The 17406-nt window shown below is 32.4% G+C and overlaps 2 protein-coding genes across 5 annotated transcripts in view; one reads left to right on the top strand and one right to left on the bottom strand.

The window, feature by feature from the left end:
- Positions 1 to 7321, bottom strand: part of LOC126826691 (uncharacterized) — a 50135-nt gene extending 42814 nt beyond the window's left edge. For all 4 annotated transcript variants that reach the window (XM_056102143.1, XM_056102142.1, XM_050555691.2 and 1 more), the window contains exon 1: positions 7238 to 7321. The gene's annotated coding sequence lies outside the window, so the exon portion shown is untranslated. The remainder of the gene's footprint in view (positions 1 to 7237) is intronic.
- Positions 7322 to 11021: 3700 nt separating this feature from the next.
- Positions 11022 to 17406, top strand: part of LOC126827382 (uncharacterized) — a 31341-nt gene continuing 24956 nt past the window's right edge. The window contains exon 1 of the mRNA XM_050556676.2: positions 11022 to 11151. The gene's annotated coding sequence lies outside the window, so the exon portion shown is untranslated. The remainder of the gene's footprint in view (positions 11152 to 17406) is intronic.

A 17406-nucleotide genomic window follows, 5' to 3' on the forward strand; every position in this document is an offset into this window, starting at 1 on the left:
TTTGGCAACATACAGTACATTAGAGAACAAATTGACTTCTGCTTTTAATCTTTCAAAAACAAAATATAATCACATCAAAATAAAATGGGGTTAAGTTAACTCGTTTAACATCCTACTTTTCTGCACCAATTGGGCTAAGAAAATCAATAAATGTCTCTAGTCATGAACTAGAACAGAACTATCCATACCAACTCTACACAAACTTGGTCATTTTGGGACTAACTTATGGTTCAATTTTTGTTAGCAGTGGGAGGAAACCGGAGGACCTGGAGAAAACCAACAAGGTTGGACAGGCTACTCTACACCTTGAAACGTACAACCAGGGAACTGAAACCACACCTTATGATGGAGCGCGCATATGCTAACAATTCAGCCCCCCCTCCCCAATTTCAAATGGCAATTTGTAATGGTTGGTTGATTTACACAATAATATGGCAACAAATCTGATAAAAATAAATCATTTTGAAGTTTTTCCTGTGATAAACAAGGAAACAAATATGAGACACTGGATGATTTACGTCATCCTTATACATGTACTGTTAAATAGTGGAAATATTTGGCCTATCAAAATTTCTGAACATTAATATTATAAATTACTACTACAGTAAATAGTAGTATGTTTATGTAAAATCATTGCATATAGTGCATGGTAGTCTGTGGCATGTAGCATAAACAGCTTCATCAACTGAATTATATACTGTAAGCTTTAATAGATTTTTGAATATTTCTACTGTCTTTTTTGCAATTAATAAATGTGCATGAGTACATGTACCCTGTATGCTACATGTATATTCTAAAACTGTTCATTATTGAAATAATTCTCTAAAGTTGCTTTGAATTTTATGGGAGGCTGGTGAAAAAACTTTGGGATATACCATTACATGTGAAGTGTCCAGCAAGAGAACTGCACTCCTTATCACCATAATTGATTAATGTAATAATTCACTATCCTAATATCTATGCTTTGTATATTGATATAAATCAGACCAAATTATGGAATATATGCCATTTGGTATGTATACTGAATGTTTTACGTAGTATGTTGTCATGTTAATTTGATGCCATTGTGTATGTTTTCGCACTGTCATTTAGTTCCTCCCGGTTTGTTTTGTTATTATGATTTTGACTAGTTGTTTCATGTACATTATTTTAGTGCCTTGTATAGTGCCATCATTATCATTGCGATCTGGGCCGGACTAAACGTCCTACTTATTGCTTGATAGGTATCTAAAACATTGCAACAATGTTTGTAACTAAGACTCCTCAGTTTAGAAGTTCTTTATGAATAAATGGTAATTTAATTTACAAGTTGTTGTTTGTTTCTGAGCAAGGGAATATTACCTTTTGGCTAATCTCTTAACCGCTCGTCTGATAATTTAATTTACAAGTTGTTGTTTGTTTCTGAGCAAGGGAATATTACCTTTTGGCTAATCTCTTAACCGCTCGTCTGAAGAGCTTGATCCGTGACTCACCGGAAGAAGTCACTGGTGGCAGAATTACCTTCACTGATAGCAGACCTCTTGTTAGAGGACGCTACAGTTGTACATGTAATAGCAGCATGAATATAAAGATTGGTATGTAAATAACACTAATCAACCTCAATTATCTCACATTAGACACACCTTATTAATTATTTCCTTGACTTGATACAGATGTGTCTATTTCGGATTACTGACAATTGCTGACTATTTCTCTGGTCCTTCTCATAAGGACAATGTAATCTAATTAACAAAAACGTTTTTTTTACACCTTTGAAACAGAATCAGATGGCTTTAAATAATATTTTTAGTAATCTTTTTTTAAATAGATCTAAGTCAAATGTTTCACCATAACTTATCAATGAATTTCGTTAAACTTTTGTTGTGCAGTCTCCCATTGGCTCAAATATCTGTGGCATATACATGTATTTACATGTCCTTAAAAAGTCTTAGATGCCAAATAAATTCTTAGTACCGTATACATGTATATTAAGGCGGGAAGTTCGCTTTGAGTCTGAATTCAGAATACTTCTGGATCAACAATAACAGATACATGTACATTTAGGACTTCCCTAGTTTTAACCGATCAAGTTATTTAAAATAAGACAAAGTATTAGTATGGTGCAGGTAATTAATAACACACATACGTATGTACATACACCGGGAAGATGCCTCCTACCACAGACAGGTACATGTACCATGAATAAACATGCCTTAAAATCTCTGATAACTTGTTATGATTTTCAAGCTTTGGTTGCAATGTATAATGAATTTGATATACATACATGTATGTCATACATGTACATGTATGTACCACCAGTACTAGTATATTCTATCAAACAAAATATGTATGTACTTCAATGGTGTCATTGTACGGATGTGATATTGAGAGTCTAACACCATTTCAGTAGTTATAGTTATCTACTTCCTCTTGATCGGATGCTATCAGAAATACATCAAGGAGACATACTGTCAACAAAAATATGTGGGCCTACACATACATGTATTGGCTTAAGACATTGCAACTGTAGGTTTCATTTTTAAGCCTCATATTCCCCTCATGTACCTTTGTGGTAAATGAAAAATAAAGTACACAGGCATCATGTAATTTTGTTGGTATTCCAAGAAACTACGTGTATTTTCTAGATTACTGATATCACAATAATCGTTCAAACAGGATACAAATGTGAATTTTCCTTCCTCAGACTACATGCAATAGATTCTGATTCTAGAGACATTACAAAAACTGATTTTATCAATGTATACATGTACGTGTACATATATTAACAACTGGTGTAGACATTACCCCTGTAGAGTTTATAGTCTAATTCTCGTATTCCCCTCCGTGGTCGGATCTGATACAAGTATCTTTCATTTTGTAACACAGAATAAAAACTGTTGACAAACCTTAATGTCCAAATACCAGGTAGATAGTAAGGCTACCTGTTATTAGCCAGCAGAGGTGTAAAGAATTACTACAGTATTAGTCACCTTAAATAAATCTTATCTAACCCATTACACTTAGCTAAACGAAACTAAAAATTCTTTTTTTCTTACAGTATGCCTGTGTGTAGTCCTACATCTATCAGAACTTCAAATTTAAAACTTTCTGTAATCATATATTTTGACGGCAGTTGTGGATTTCAATCCTCTTATGAGACTGGTCAATGATCTCAGAAAGAAAGAATTTCTTAAAAGGACAATCGCCAAACCTTAATAATGCTTATATTTAACAGGATTGCTTACCATTTGATGTTAAAGTCTCTTCCTAAAAAGTTTGCCTCAATCTTAATATATGAAGTCAACTGATTTATAATTCATTTTAATATCATGAACATGAGTTATCTTACATCTTTACCCAATATCAAATGTCAGATATTATAATTATATAACCCCACCTAAAATTAGACATAAATCATATATTATTATTCTTCACCTTTGTAATATTATATCCACTTCTAGAATAACATTAATATTTTGTTTTCAATTTATTTTCATTTTGTTTTATGTTCTCATTTTATCATCCCGCAGTAAGGACTGGGCTATTTGAGTAGTGGTGGGAGTGAGATTTACATGTACTTCAAAGCTTTGGTAGAAATCATGCCTTGGATTGATTACATGTACATATAGGTATAACTAACAAATATCCACAAAATAATGAAGTGACATAGATGTTAATCATTCAGGAAAATTCTGCCTAATAATGGATTTGTGCTTCCTCGCTCCAGTGAATAAAAAATAAATGAATCATCATGAAGTATCTTGTAGAGGCCATTCTATGTGTAATTTAATGTAACAATATAATGATAATCCAAAATTGAAAGGGATACTGAGACGGAAGTGAAATGGGTGTTTCTCAAGAAGAGAATCACACGTGATAAAACTATGTCAAATATATCATACATAAACATATATAATATATCGTAACATGTACGCCATCCTGTATTACTATTAGTAGCCTTGATAAACTATTCTGTATTATTACGGATATACACTAATCGTCCATCAGCTGGGGCTTCCTTTGTCAAAACTACATTTTAATGCTTTACAATTTCATAGGTGAAAGTGTGTACATTCAAACTGTCCTGATGTTATGACTTCATATATACCATATGATGTACATGTATGTAGATCACTAACAATATATCAGCGTTAATAAGGGTACTTTTGAAAAGCTTCACATTCGATGATGTATCTGATCTCTTTAATACTCAATACAACAATATTAGACTTTACAGCAGTATCAATGTATTATTAAAACAGTTTCTTCTTAATCATTCAAATAATCAACGAAAATAAAACAAAAATTCTTCCATAATTACCATACAAAAATTATTGTTCGTTGTTCTCCTAATCCAACGACCTATAACTTAGCCGTTTTGAGTAAGTTGTGTACTCAAGCGTATGATAATAATTCACTGCAATAAGGATGTTTCTGTGTTAAGATCAAGACAGTAACTATGTTATTGTCGCATTAAACACTAAGTCAAATATTGGTCAACAATTCATGTTTGTATAGGGTAGCACTGTTAAACTACTTATAAACACTGGCCATCTTTCAACTATCTTTATCTCACAAACTTGTCGGTAATGTGATAAATGACTTGTATAATGACCTAGACATATTGATAGGTAGCGAAAAGAGGACATCGCAGATTAACACTGAAAACCATCACAAATCAAATATGGAAAATTTTAGCTCATTCCTATTGGTAGATGGCTTGTACAATTTTTGTCAAAACATAGATACATGTATATAACCACACAAATTCAATTTATTTACAGCTGTTTATACATCATTGATAAAATACTAGCATATTTTTCTTTAGAGTCAAAAAGATCAAGACCTGTTTTTGTAATTTTTGTTTTGTCCCCAAAAGTTTCACTGTTTTTTGAGAACTTTCACACACTTTCAACTTTTACACTCAATCGTATAATATCTGGATTTTCTACAATTAATCTATCTAAAGTTGCGGACAAAAGAATAAACTACAATATAGCATGCAATATCTTTTCACGTACATGTACATATGTGGTATAGTCTTATATAATTAGATGCACATGTACAAGTAAAAGAAAACCTTACATGTATGGTGTTAATACTGTTATTAATTAATGCTTAACTGGTGCATTAAGTCTTCAGCTTTTGGGTTTATTTTGAATTTTTCTGGTTATTCTCAACTACATGTACCAATGAAATGTATTAAATCATTTGAACAAAATGCCCCACATAATGTAACATTATTCAAAAACATGTACATGTAAGTTAGCTCCTTTGGCCTCAGAGGCTCATCCATGCACCCATTAAAACAATGCATGTATCCAATTTGCACCACAATCACGTGAAGCTAGTAGCACACAGTACAGGTATGAATGCAAATGAAATGTTCAATCAAAGGAATGTAGAACTTCCTTAATTCCCATTCTTCTTTCAATAAATTTGTCAATATTAATTTCTTGTCAAGGACAAACATGTTTTATCATTATAATTCATTTATTTTTAGTTCAGATGTCACGGATCTGTAATTGCTTAATCATATAGTCTTTGTTAATACTATAAGCTTATTAAATAAGATTATATAACGATAACAGCCTCAATGTCAACAAGTCAGCTTATTGTTAAATTACATAATCAGCAATGTGGTACATGTACATTTAGACACTAGATGCTGTTACTACATGGTACCTGTAGCAATAGACATGGTTTATTTGATACTGCTACCATAGACTGATTGGGACTTCAGTACAGACAAGGACTGGAAAAAACAGATTTCAAATTGTCTGATTCTTAAAATAGCCTATAGCCTACCGCAATACATTGTACATGTACCCAAAAATTTTAACCTAAAATATATCACAATATAGCGAACATTTCCTGAATAATATTCACAATTTTATAAGATAAGGAAAATATCTAGAAAAAAAAAAGTTAATTAATTTCCTGTAAGAGATTTTGACGTCACAATGATCGCATGATTTGTCAAATCAATTAGTGTAGAATGGCTGTTTTTTTAAGCCCTTTCTTTATACCTAGAACCTACATATGTATCTATCATTTTCTCAAACAACTCTTTTATCTCAGATCACCTGCATACATGTACTTGTCTATCTATGATGTCATTTGTATGGAAGTGAACATACATGTACAACAATGCCATCTAATCTAAAAAAAACAAAGTTCTGCATGCTTGTTCCGTTTCAATTTAATATGGTTGTAATAAAATCCTAGTAAATTCTATAATTTATTTCAGCTAAATGAGTTCAGAATTTAATGAGAAAAATGCATTTAATTTTCAGAAAGGAATACCCCTCAGTTATTTATACATGTAGCTTGTCTAGTACACGTGGGAATCTAGCTGGTTTGCACCTGCAATTATAGATGCCGCTTGACCTTGTTATGATTTCTAACCCGGTTTCTTAACGATGTAATGAAAACTACTGCATGCATAAAAAATATTCAGATTCCCTTCCACTAAGAAACTAAAAATCTTTATTTCCTGTCTTGTCATACCATTCAAACACAATGAAAAACAAATGGGTATGGTATTCTCAAGTATTCTAGGCTTACTATTGGATCTAAGGTGTGAGGAACATAAATGTAGGTGTGGTATATGCACAAGATCATACATTTAATTGTTTCTTTAATGTTAATATCAGTACAACTACTACATGTATACATATATATTTTATAGAGAATTTTGATTTACAAAATCCCTGGCTAACTATACAGCAGTTTGAACGGGAGGGAACTATTCTAAAATCATTTCAAGAATATAAAGTAGTCATTTATGTTGGAAATACTAAGTCATTTATTTACGCATGCACATATTATAAAGCTAATATAATAGACTAGATCTAACTAAGCTAATGTTAATATTGTATTACAAAAAAAATAAATTAAAAAAACATTCTTATTTAATTATATATGACAACAGACAAGTACAGATTCTGAAAGACTTAATCTACATATGGAAGTACCATTTTGATCAAAATGACAACGCTGCCAAAATACCGTAAACAACCAAATGTTATCAATTACTGTTGTATAAAATTGTCAACCGAAATAATGCCTGACGATTCCACTTCAGAATGACAGACAGTTGGCTTAGCAAGTGCGACTGAAGAATGAGAATGGAAGGAAACCGAATCGAGAATCTCATTTTTAATACTTCATGCTTAGACATCAGTAGAGAAAAAAAACTATATTTCTCGCGATTTACAGGATTATAATTTTTATACCACGTTAGCTGTATACTTACGGTTTCCTATTTTCGATATATGTTGGCTTATTATGAGTCATTATTCCCTATGAGCCATTTCGTTCACGGTGCTAAATTTAGAACAGATGGCGCTGTTATCGCATCACGAGTTGTCTTCCCTCAAATTAAGGAATATGCGTGTTTATCCAGGCATAATTTTGCGGCCGAATGACATTAGCAATGTTATCACGTATGATTTGTAAAACACAATTTATTAAAGTTAATTTTTAAGCGATTACAGTCTTGGCGATAAAATGTATTGAAAAACGAACTTCTACTTTGTTCCAAATTTCTTTTATTTTTCAGTTCTTGATGGATGTCAAAAAAAAATTAAACTATACCTACATGTACATGTTAATCTCTGAATCATATTTATTATTTATTTAAAATAATAATACTTTAAATGACGTATCAGTTTGAAAAAAAATTGCTCCAGACTGTTTTGTAGCAAATGCCCAACTGTTTAAAAAAAATTGCCCCACTGCTTTGGTGGGGTAATATATCGGCGGTGTCTACTGAAAATCACAATCTCTTGGTATATTGATAAACATAACACTAATATCACCGGGGTGGGGGGGGGGGGTGTAAACCAACAGTACTCGGTTGCATTTCTCGAGAGCTCATCGTTCTATATATTTTTTTTAAGTTTTGATATTCTAAGTAAAACATCTTTCACATGACTCGAGTGGCTATAATACATTTATCAAAATCCCGAAGAACTACTACCGATTTTAAAATAGCAATAATTGATTAGTATGACTATATGTATCTAAACTGTTTCAATGGCATTTAGTAATTGAACTAGAGTATACAGGTCACAATTCTATGGAATACAATTACTGCTTTTTACTGAGCGACGTTTCGACTAGGCTTCTCTAGTCATTATCAAGCTATGATAAAAAATGAAAATATGACAGGACAATATATACATGTACACCACAATGCTAAGTTAATGATGACAAACCAGGGATGTAACTTATTAGCGTACAATTAAATCAGATTACCATTAGGTACACGTAATTATGTTACATCCCTGGTTTGTCATCATTAACTTAGCATTGTGGTGTACATGTATATATTGTCCTGTCATATTTTCATTTTTTATCATAGCTTGATAATGACTAGAGAAGCCTAGTCGAAACGTCGCTCAGTAAAAAGCAGTAATTGTATTCCATAGAATTGTGACCTGTATATATGTATCTAGTATAGATAAATAATCTCTCATTTAAAACCATGTCTCTGTTTTTTAACCATATTTACCACAGTGCCTCGGTGGGTAAGAAGTTGGCAACTAACCTGGAGGTCCCGTGTTCGTCCCTGTATTGACCAAGAAAGTTCATCGGGATTTTCTGGCGTGGCTCCCCGTTTTCAGTGATGCAGGGAGGAGGACCTGACAAGGGACAACGTATTGGCGTGCACTTGAAAAAAAAAACATTGACAGTTGGAATTCGATATAAAACTAGTACGGTATCCGAGCAAAAATTCCCTCATAGCACACTGAGTGAATAAAATGAAGCGGAGTTTTATGACACGTTAGCTCATAACATATTGCGCCAAACATGTTATATTCGTGATTTTATATTGTAGGTCTCCCATCAGAAGTCGAGAAAGTCTTTTTGAATATCAGAGAGTCCTACAGAATGGAAACATGCTGGAGCTAGTATGGATTCCATATTACACATGGACATCAAGTCCACGGGATATGGGGAAGCTGGTCCACTTTCAAGGGAAGAACTAAAGAGAAACTGCGCCATGTCCGCAGAATAAACTACAACATCTCATAAATCTATACTATCAGATCAATTCAAACCTACTTGAACACGTTGAACTTAATACACCAATTTAAGCGAGATAATCTTCACGAAGTCAACGTCGGAAAGAGTGGAATAGTAGGTTTATTGAAAATTTCTTCGCCCCCCCCCCCCTTTTAAAAAAAAAAAATAACGGGCTCAATCGGAGACTAATATCTCACCGTGAATTATACACATAACCCATGCATTATAATACACAATGTTCAATTGATAAAAATATTAAACATTTAGTCATCGACGCATTTTTATGACAGTGCCATTGATATTCAAAATTACTTGATCTATGAAAGTGGAACAACCAGTCCGTTTAATTTCTGACTAAAATTTGTGGCTAAAATTTGTAAATTTTACTACATGTATTACAAGAACTTGTACTGTATTCCACATTTCTTGAATTATTCCGTTCTTCCTGAATGACAAGTAGGCCTACAAATTAAAACTATTCCGTTTTTAACGGATTTTCGATATTCAGTGTTCCGTGACAAGGATGACCCCTGTTTAATTTTAAAAATATATGGTTTGCCGTCACAGAATATATAAAAAAAACGTGAACAGATAAAGATTAGATTTCTTGAAGGATGCTAGACCCTTATTCAATTTATTCAACATCCAAGTTTTCCTTTCCGATAATCTGCTGTTGAGACATAGATGCTGAGTGAGCGTCTTTCCGCGCATTGCGTGGCTATTTTTCACATTACTTTTGAAGCACCAGTAGAGGGACCCTTTTTACTTTCGGTGTTCCGTGGGATTTATTTTATCCTTGTGAACGGATAGAAGCTAGATTTTCGGAGGGATTGTTGCAACTAGAGAATTAACCTTATTGATTTGCAGCGCTCCCCGACTTTTCGTTATGGCGTTTTTCATATTTTCCCGTCTGGTGAACGCCAGAGTATTCAAGATTTTTGTTTTAACATCCACCGCGAAGCTTTTGGGCCACAAGACAATAAACCACGTGTCTAGCTTTATTCTAAAAGAAATATGGCCTGAAAATCATGCAAATTATGACATTTTCAATAAAACATCGCCCACACATTAAATTGAAATAACTTTACAATCAAGTCTGTAATTCAAAGCTTCACACAGTAAAGTTTTGATTTTCATATTTGGTATGAAACATTGGGGCCATAAAACGATGAACCCTATCGATTTTAATCATTTTTCAAATTTAGTGTAAAGCATTAGGACAATAAAAGAAGGGATGAACCCTATCGATTGTCCGTTTATTCCTTCATTAGTTATCAGTTTTCCTTTGTAACAAATTCTAGAGTATGTTGGGTTTTTTTTTATCAAAGTTGGTGCTGGCCAATAGTAGCTTCACAACGTGGAGACACTATTTTATAAAGTTTCATATTCACTCGAGATCCCGAGAAAATTTACACAGGATGTCAATATCTCGAAAACATTAACTCGAATTCTCGAGAACATTCACACAGGATTTCAATATCCCAGGAAAATTATCAGGAGATTTCGAGAACATTTTGAGATCTCGAAAGAATTACCATTTCGAGAAAGTATCACAGGATCGCAGGATCTCGAGACCTTCTACAAAATTTTGCATGACCCCTATACGCTTCCGTAATATGAAGAGACATCTTTTCTTTTTTGTCGGTCATGTTTTATGAAATTTTAAAATGTGTGTAAGCCTATAGTGTTGTGTTGTAGGGAATTATTACAAAAACACACACATAATATAATAAAACTCTGAAGTGAGAATTCACACGCACAAAACTAGAATCTTCTTTTTCTGACATAAATTTTATATGATAACTGCACTCCGTACAATATTTGAATAACCACGAGTCCTAAATACTGCAATTTTTCGAGGATTGTCGATTGTGATTACTGCTTAGCATAACTCTATGCCGCTGGGACTGTTCAAAGGGACACAACTCTAAATAAGAGCATTTTTAATTAGAGTTGACCCCCTTTATACGTTTGTCTTGTAATGGTGTCAAAGGTTGAATATTCTTTAGAAACGAGAATCAACATGCGCTGTTGGAAGCGGACAGTACAAACTTCACATTTCGCATCTTCTGAATGAATAAGAGACACTCTTTTAGATTTGGAAATTTCTGTATAAACCATTATATCGTCTTTTAATTGGTAAGTACAACAGTAAAGTAAAAAGATAATTCACAAATTTCAATTTCGTGAATCATGACATTCTTCTTTTTATTAAGAGAAATGCACGTCCAAAGACCAACAATAATTCATAACAATAGCAATCGGTACAATTATCCCATTTACAGTGTATTAAAAGAGAAAATAGTCACTCTGATATAGATTATTTCGTCATTTGAATATGATTTAGTAAAGTACTTGGGGCCAGGGCCTAACTTAACTAAGTGTTTCAGTCTCTACCACTGTACCACTACCAGACTAGTCCAGTGCTAATAAAATTGTTAAGTCAAACAAAACACCAAAAAAGGTACATATGTATGGATTCCATATAGCCTCTACATGTAGGCTACTAAGTTATACTATAGGCGATTATGATAATGGCATAGACACCGGAACATGTATTAGATTTATTAAATACATGTACATGTATATTTGCCACATAGGTGGCAAATGTCCCAGAGTCCTATACAAATATACGCCACCCGAGTCAGACAGAAAGTAATCCTCCTTTTGAGTGACCTAATAAACATGAATTTTCGATAATTATATCATTTGTAAACTGTGCCATGACAATCAAAACACAGTGCAACCATCAAATCCCATTACTCACTGGAAAAGAACAACAAAAAATGAAAATATAGCAGATAGCTAGTTAGAGAAAAGAAATACTTGTCCCAATATTTATTTGGTTTATTAAGTCTTCTTGCTTGATTTGTGTCTGTGCTGTATGTACATAAGCTTTGCAAATGTTATATATAATTTCATTTGTGTGCCTTAAATGATATTCACCCTAATGTATTAAAGGTCTACTAGCTGGGATATTGTTTCATATAAGGTGTCTTTTTGTTTACTCACAGTGATATATGATGACCAAATTAGGTTCATATTGTAACTTTATGTTGTAAGTATTCAGGCAATATAGATATTATATCTGACAATAATGGAGGTTCACTGATAAGCCATTTAAACAAAGGCCATTATTTATTGAAATAATATAGTCTAGTACATTTATTTACTTAGTTTAATAAATCTAGTTGTTTATGATTCTTTAATCTTATTGAATTAGACTTCACTTTCTCACAGCAAAGTCACCCAGGGTATTACATTTTTATACATTCACATTGAAATGTGAGAATCTTGCCAAAAAAATAGAAACAAGTAACACAAACCAATTACAGACGGTTTGATGGGATCAATTTTGACAAAGTCAAAATGACTCATTTGATATTTAAATAAGTTGATATACCAGAATAATAAATAGAATGCAATTTAAAAAAAACCCTTCGTTTTATCCAACTTTTTGTCAGTAAAAATACTAACTTGTTCATGAGGGATGAAGAGTTCTTATTTTGCACTTATTTATAGTTATACAAAAATGATGAATTTTCTTCTTTGAAGAGATATCTTTTCTCTTTTGTCGGTCATGCTTTAAAAAATTTTAATAAATGTGTATTTATTTAGTGTTGTTAGGAATTGTTACAAAGTTAGTATTTTACTGACAAAGCGTTGGATAAACAATGTTTTTTTTGATATCGTATTCTATTTATTATTGTAAATCACATTGAAGTGTGGTCGTACATTGCCGTCACCATCTTCCGGCGCTGCAGCTTCCACAATTTGTATACTGTGTCTATGTGGCGATGAAGCCTATTGATTTTCAGCGATTTCTGATAATTACTGCCAGAGTTATGGACCTTGTGGACGTTCTAGAGGCTATAAAGTTATTGTCCGGTTGACTTCAAACTCATACACATTGGTTAAGGGCCCTGATTCACGAAATCTTAACTAAAGATAAAATCCAAATTTTAGTAGATACTTCAGTTTTGATTGGCTAAGCACTAAAATTTAATTTAATATTATCCAATCAAATAACTAAAATTTTGATTTTATCTTAGTTAAAATTTCGTGAATAAGGCCCCAGGTCATTAAACAAAGTACTCAATTCTTTTTCAACGATTTCCAATAATTACTGCCCGAGTTATTACCCTTGACCAATGATATTACATGTTTTGTCAACTGAATGTTGGCATATATGGGGCAGAACTAGTTCTAAGACAACCAAATTCTAATGATTTTTGATAATTATTTAATGGGTTGTTACTCTTAATCAGGTTTTAATGTGTTGTAAATGTTTTCATTACCATCAGTAGAAAAAATATGCGACAAGCCATGTTTATTGCCCGGACAACTTAGCTGTTGTGGAAGTATGATTTGTTGACTGGCAACATATCTTTACTGAAAATATTTAAGTTCAAGGCTCCTCATTCAAATAGAAATTATTCTTTAAAAATATCTTTTTATCTTTGATTGGAATGTAGAGACATCAGATTTAAATTAGCCGTGTAATGTGTGCTTTTATGAAAGCAATCAATGGTCAATATTTGGTTATAGGTCTAATGAACAAATAGAGATAAGTAGACAAATTGAATAGAATACCTGACCGTGATTGATAGTAAATATACATAAATGATATCTGGAGGTATGTCTTATATATATAAGTAATTATTAAATCTATTCATATATTCATGGACTACTAATATTTATGTATATAACATTTAGTTATAATAATATGAACACATGTCTTAATTTACTGGACGCGTGTTTGTGGGCTTTTTATGTGACTCAGATCTTTTATTTGTCTTTGTACACCTGCCTAATCTGAAATACTTATTAAAACAACTTGCTTACCATTTGAAGTCGACTGTGACTTTGACATAGTACTACTAGTTGTCTTTCAAGTTTATTTGGTATTTGAAGATTGGAGAGCAATATAACAAGGTCAAGGGAAAAATACAGATTATATTCTTTTAAGGTTTTAGGATTAACTTCTTTAATTATTAATATCAAAAGTTGTTTTTAAGATGATATTATTTCTTGTGTGTGTGCACTTTGATTGACCGCAGATAAAGTGTTGATATCAGGTATTTTTTTAATGTTGATTGTTTTGAGGGTTTTGAGTTATAGCTTACCTGTCAGGATCATTGATTGATAATGTTATTGTATCAGAGGAGTAATTTGTATAGAAAAAAAACTTAGCTTGCCTTGTGTTTACTGCTGAGGTATGGTTTGGTAAATTGTGTGGTAAATAGTATGTGAACGGCAAGGTTATGTGGACAGAAATGTTCAAATTAATATCTTTAATTTGGTAACGTGAACACAAATTATTATCTATGCATAAAGAGCGTGAATAAAAATGTTTGAGCAAATGTAGGGGTATGTGAACACTGAACAGAGGCTTATTGCTTGATAAGTTTTGTCTCCAATAAGATAAATGATTTATCTTAAATGATACTACATTCTGGTTTTAAAAAGACAAAATGTCTTGTAAGTGTGTGTTTTGTTGATGAAACAGACCTTTTTAATCAATTGACAATCAGTGCATTAATTATTTAATTGGTAGACACTAGATCGTATCTGCATGTAGCAAACAATGCTAATATTGGACTGGAATGGGTGGCCAAATAGTCTAGCACATGCACTTTAAAATCATAAGGGCTGTTTAAGTGTTGCGGTTTCGATCCTATACATTATGGAATAAGGAGTACGATCTTCTGCCAAACTGTGTGGATTTCCTCTTCTTATTCCACCAAAAGACTCCTGCATGTAAGTGACTTATTGATATAAAAAAAAATATTTGTCATATGTTAGTCCCAAAATGAACTAGTTCTTTGTTTACATTTATCTAAATTAATCTATTCATTCGATAAATGGATAGGTCCTGACTGATGCCACATGTTAAGGTTTATGTATTTGTCTAAATAGAAATCAGTTATGTGTGTCTATATGATGTGCTTGTATTATTGGATTTCTAATTATTTGTAGAGTTGAAAATATTAATTAGCTGTAAGCGCCTGTAAAATTAGAGCACACCTATTATTGATTGTTTGATCAGGAATGTGATGAATAATACCAAACAAGTTTAAACTTATCTTACATATGAATGATCATTAAATATTGTGATGAGAACTGGACTGGATTATACCTGTGTTAATAACTTCATTAAAATCATAATTGAAGAACTTAAGTTTGCTTGGATAATAAGATGAATACCAGCAGTGAAATAGTAACAACATAACAAATTGTGGATTGTTTTTTTATTTTTACATAAAAGCCTATGGTGTGTGTGTGTATATGTCATCATTAATGCTATTTCATAAAGTATTAATCACCTCTTGTGATAATGGAACAGCCTGAAATGATTATTGGTAGGGCTTGATTAATTATTTAGATTCAACTTACCACAGGCTGTAGCATATTTATTGATGATCAGAATTACATCTGGCATGTGTAAATACTAGTCATAAGTCATAGATGTTTTACTCTTTATCCTAGTCTTTTTATTATGACTATGTTCTGGGCTAATGGGCAGGGAAGAGTCAGAACATGAAAGGCCCGATTTCTTTTCTTTTATTTTGTCAGGTCCTGAGCATTCCCAAAGTTCTGAGGTTTTTGATAATTTTTGCTCAAATTTCTTTCCTGAAACATTGTGGATTAATTATTTACCCTACCTACATTTCTGTCACCTATTAATATTGCATTTTATCAAAAAGTTAGGAAACATTGATACATGGTGTTTATTGTGGTGTACACATGCTTTTGAAAGATGTCTTCCTACGAAGTTTGGGATATATTTATCTTTGGAAAAGTAAACAATTCAGCTTTTGAACAGGCCAGGAATGGAACCAATGTGAACATTTTCTAAAACATCAAACATTCAGATGTTTTAGAAAAACAAAAAACCAGGGCCTTTATCCTTTTTTTCACAACCCTGGCCTCGTTACATTTATGATAGCTACAAAAAGGTTAGGAAAAGGGTCAGACACTTTGTACTAACTTCCAGTTAGGAAAAGGGTCAGACACTTTGTACTAACTTCCAGTAATAATTCTGCGGTTTTAAATAATTACACAAAAAGGTTAGGAAAAGGGTCAGACACTTTGGACTAACTTTCAATAATAATTCTCTGGTTTTAAATCGTAACACAAAAAGGTTAAGAAAAGGGTCCTGGAGACACTTTGGACAAACTTTCAATAATAATTCCCCGTTTTTAAATAATAACACAATAAAGGGCTTAATTATTTAATTATGATTTTAACAAGTTTACAATCTCTAAACTATATATCATAATAATATTAATATGGAGTCTTGCTTCAAGTTGCTCTTCTTTTTGATCAGTAAAGTGTCAAGAACAGGACTATACTTGTTACCTTGCATCTATTCTAATTTTAAGGACTTCTGAATTTTTAGACATTATTTGTCATGTTATTAGTATAAATATTCACAATAGCCTTTAAGGATTCATGATATCACAATGGAAATATGTACTAGTATGAACTAGTATCTTTTATATTTATAGTTGAAAAATAGACAGTCTTGACCTACATGTGCAAGATTATTTCTTTGCACAAAAATTAATTTCCATGGTTTAGAGCGACCATTTTTGATTAGACACCTTTTGTAAATGGAAATTATGTGTTTTGAAACATGGGGTGTTGTATAATTGAACCATATGTATGTTATTAATACAGGGTTCATATATAGGCCTATATGACATTGTTCAATGGTCCAAGGATTAAATTATTTGCTACATTTATATTGAACTTTCAAGCAGTTAAAGGGGAAGTACCCCAATCATTGCTAGATTTACTTAACAAGGTAACGCAACTGATTTAAGGAATTGTATTCTTCAATTTTATTAATGACTTGATAATCACGGCACCCCCTTACCGTTGTAGTTTCGGCTTATCGAAATGGTTATCCGGGCACTTATACAGTGTGAAATTCAGGGACTGGTGGCAAATCCCACATGGCAGCTGAAAGTGTTTCTTCAAAAACATATTATCACAGAGCTTCCGATAATTGCAGAGTACTACTAGGATAACAGTTTGCAAGAGTCTTGCACTTCAATTAACCGTTTTTATTCACTCAAATATATCTGGGACTGCTCCTTTAATTAACATGGTATTTCGGTAAGAAACATACCAGTACTTATTGATAATATTGAATAAAAGGAGAACTAGTCTATTGACTATAAACCATGGACTGGTAGTTAACTGTAAAAGATGTCAAGCTTTAACTACTATAAGTAGTAAAGAAGGTATTGTTTTACATTGACTCTTTAAACACTAAATCTTATAATTCAAATAATCTGAGATTATCCTGGCTTAGGTTACACCTAGCTAGATCTGTTGTTATGTTAATAATGACTGAGTTTTTAATGTCGTCTTTATTTCACAAGG

The sequence above is a fragment of the Patella vulgata genome, chromosome 7 (genome assembly GCF_932274485.2).
Source record: "Patella vulgata chromosome 7, xgPatVulg1.2, whole genome shotgun sequence".
NCBI classification, from domain to species: domain Eukaryota; kingdom Metazoa; phylum Mollusca; class Gastropoda; family Patellidae; genus Patella; species Patella vulgata.